General features: G+C 46.0%; 1 pseudogene across 1 annotated transcript; it reads left to right on the top strand.

The window, feature by feature from the left end:
• Window positions 1–356: 356 nt before the first annotated feature.
• LOC307194019 (late cornified envelope protein 2D-like) lies at window positions 357–622 on the top strand (annotated as a pseudogene). Its single transcript has one exon. The product of its transcript is annotated as a late cornified envelope protein 2D-like (transcript).
• The last annotated feature ends 3330 nt before the right edge of the window (window positions 623–3952 follow it).

Below are 3952 nucleotides of genomic sequence, written 5' to 3'. Positions count from 1 at the left end.
TTTCCGGGGTGCTGGGTTAAACACATCCCAGAGCACTCCTAGTTGTCCTGGACGGCTAGCGGGGAGCACAGGCTTGTACTGAGGGAATGTGCACACCGAGGGGTTGTGAATTTTGGTGTTGGCATGTGAGGAGGCGGCAATCCCAGCTCCCCCCTGGAAGGAGAATAAGCTCAGCCTGTTGATTTTTTAATCCATGTATTTTCATCTGGAGGAAAGATGCAGTTGCTTCAGGTCACTGATGTAACTATGATCTAAACATCATTCCTCTTCCATATAGATAGTGATTTTAAAAGAGGTACAATTATGAATATTTAAAGAGTTTCCTCATCTTTTAGGTTAACTGAACTCCTACCAAGATGTCCTGCCAGCAAAACCAGCAGCAGTGCCAGCCCCCTCCCAAGGATCCCCTAAGTGCCCCACCCCCCAAATGGCCACCTAAGTGTCCCCTAAAGTGCCCACGCCAGTGCCCAGCCCCCTGTCCCCCTCCAGTCTCTTCCTGCTGTGGCCCCAGCTCTGGGGCAGGGGCTGCTACCTGGACCACCGCAGGCCCTTCTCCTCCACCGGTGCCGGCACCAGAGCCCCGACTGCTGTGAGCTGAGCCCTCGGGGGCTCTGGCTGCTGACCTGACCCTAGAGGGGCTGCTGGGGAATGGAATGGCCGAGAACCTGCTACGGCCAGATGCCCCCCTCCTCCCTCTCATCTCCCAGGACAGGGGCTGACAGGGACCCCAGAGACTCACAGGGCTTCCTGGGGAGAGCCTTGTGTTCAGTTGGGCAGCCCAGAGGCTCAGCCTGGATATTAGCCTCCTTCCCTCTCTTCTCCGTGTTGGAATAAAGCTCTGATGTCCCCCCTACAAAACCTCTTGGTCCTTCTCCTCTTCTTCGTCATCTCCGACGTCCCCCAGAGTTCAGGGCCTCAGAAGCCTGCTGTTCATGATGCAGGGACAGGATCTGAGTGATTAGAAGGAAAAGCTGCTCTGAGGACTGATTCCCTCCAGGAGGGTCCCCTCCGGCCCCAGCAGCTTCGTCTTTCCACAGTAGGCTGTACACAGGTCCCTGTATTCTGTGTGTTCCGGAGGCTGAGAAGGGCTAGAAAACACTGCTTTGTGCTTTGTGTGTTAGAAATTGTTCTACCACTACAGCGGAAACTCAAAATTATACAATGTAGAATAGAAAGCAGACTGTCTTCACTCGTGTACAATGAAGTCAGAGGTAGGTGTCCCATGGCTGCTTTGTGGCTCCAAAGAGTCATCAGAGAGGATGACTTTCTATCTTATTTCATCGTTAGTGCTGCTGTTTCCTGCAAGTCACTCTGATCTCAGGTGGCTGATGGTGTTCTGAGCAGCAAGGCTGCATTTTAGGTGGGAAGAAGGGAAAAGTGTGGGTAAAGGTCTTCCTAGGTCATTATCCCTTTACTGAGCTTTTCTAAAGCCCAACAAGCCCTTGAATCCCATTGACTGCCTGTAGGAACAAGAGAGGTGGAGAAGTGTAGGTTTTTATATCTGGACACTATGGACATCAGTGTAGAGATTCTGTAAGTTAAGGATGAAGGGGAGAGTAAGCAGTGGACACACAACCAGTACATCTACGCATATTTGACTTTCTAGGAAAGACGGCCGGGTACTGGGTATCTGGAAGTAGCGACACAGACTCTCCTGGATGTGCTTCATTGTATCTGGGAGAGTTACCCAGGCAGCCTTTAGCATAAACATTTAGGAACATCATACCCACCGTGGCACCTGCATGGACTCTGAGGTATACACTGGGGCAGGTCCAGGTGGAAAACTAATCAGGCAGGAAGGTTGGGAGTTTCTAGAACTGCAGCAGGGAGTCTGGGGTGCTGTGTGGGGACAGGCAGAAAAGCTGGCTCATCTGCAAGTGAGGGAAACTCAGGGTTACTTCTGTCTCCTCACCTCTCATCCAGCAGCCACCCAGAGATGGACTGAGAACCAGGGTCTTGTGTCTCAGCACAGGAAGAGGGTGAAGTAGAACCTCAGAGCATCAGACTCTGGGAAGAGCTGTGCAAACACAATGCAAGTTTGGTGGTTTTTTTGGTTTGTATTTTGGTTTTGGGTTTTTAAAATTTATTTATTTATTTTATGGCTGTGTTGGGTCTTCGTTTCTGTGCGAGGGCTTTCTCTAGTTGTGGCAAGCGGGGGCCACTCTTCATCGCGGTGCGCGGGCCTCTCACTATCGCGGCCTCTCTTGTTGCGGAGCGCAGGCTCAGTAATTGTGGCTCACGGGCCCAGTTGCTCTGCGGTATGCGGGATCTTCCCAGACCAGGGCTCGAACTCGTGTCCCCTGCATTGGCAGGCAGATTCTCAACCACTGCGCCACCAGGGAAGCCCCAAGTTTGGTTTTTATAAAAGCTCCATCCCTTCAAAAATATCTAGTGGAGGTTACTATTATTATCCCCTCATTATTTTTTTAAAAAATATTAAAACTAGATTCACATAATTAGATTTCCATATTAATTCAAATAATTTTGAAATACCAACATGCTCAGTATAATTTTGATTGGAGTTGCACAAAAAGTACAATTTGCTTTGGGAAGAACTGACTTCTTTATAATATTCATTCTTCCCTTCCAGAGAAGAAACATGCCTCTCTACTCAACTTTCATTGTACATCTGATTACAAAGCCTTGTAGTTTCATTGATATAAGCTCTTAAGCTGGTATTAAGGTGATTTTTATTAAGATGATTTTCCCAGCTTTATTGAGATATCATTGACATATAATTGTGTAAGTTTAAGGTGTACAATGTGATGATTTGATAATGTATATGATATAAAATATTTACCATAATAAGGTTAGTTGGCATACCCTTAACCTCACATAAGTACCATTTTTGTTTTTGTTATGAGAGAAAAAGCAATCCAAGAGACGCTCTAGATGCTGGAGTTTACAGACTAGTACTTAATATAACTCTAATAAATATGTTAAAGAAAACAGGAGGATGAATCAGATGAAAAGGAGGAGAATTTCAACAAAGAACTGGAATCAATAAAAAAATCAAGTGGATATTCTAGAACTAAAGAATGTAGCATCTGGAGTTAGAAGCTTACTGGATTGATCTAATAGCAGACTGGGAATGGCAGAAGACAGGATAAGTAAAGAAAAGTCAAAAGAAGATATACAAACATATGCACACAGAGGAGAAATGCGGGGGTCGGGGGCAGAGTGAACAAGTCAAACGCATCATGCTTGAGAAGTCAATATGCATGTAACTGGAGTCCACAAGGAGAAGGGAGGATGAGACAGAGCAATCCTTGAAGAAATAAGGACCAAGAATTTTCAAAATCTGGTGAAAGACACAGAGGTTCAAAAATTTCAACAAACTTCAAGCATGATTCATATAAAGAAGTCCTCATCTAAGCAAATTATAGTGAAATTACAGAAAATCAAAGCATATGTATAATCTCAAAAGCAGCCAGAGTGGTAGAAACATATAATTTTCAAAGGAGTAACAATAAAAATCAAGGCTGACTTTTCAACAGAAATTATAGACCTCATATTATGATGGAATCACATCTTTAAAGTGCTAGAGAAAAGCATATTTATCATAGCTCAAAACTGGAAACAACGCAAATGTCTATCAACAGTTGAATGGTATGGTAAACAGAATAATGGCCCCCGAAGGATGTCAAAGTCTTAATCCCCAGAGTGTGAATACTTTATATAACAGGGGATTTTGCAGATGTGATTAAATTAAGGACCTCAAGGTGGGAAGATTATGCTGGATTATTTATGCAGGCCCAATCTAAATTACATGGGTCCTTAAAATCAGAGAACTGGGCTCCCCTGGTGGCGCAGTGGTTGCGAGTCCGCCTGCCGATGCAGGGGACACAGGTTCGTGCCCCGGTCTGGGAAGATCCCACATGCCGCGGAACGGCTGGGCCCATGAGCCATGGCCTCTGAGCCTGCGCGTCCGGAGCCTGTGCTCCGCAACGGG

The sequence above is a fragment of the Stenella coeruleoalba genome (assembly GCF_951394435.1).
Source record: "Stenella coeruleoalba genome assembly, chromosome: 1".
Lineage (NCBI taxonomy): Eukaryota > Metazoa > Chordata > Mammalia > Artiodactyla > Delphinidae > Stenella > Stenella coeruleoalba.
Note: the sequence above shows the minus strand (reverse complement) of the source record. Positions and strands in the feature narration are given on the sequence as shown.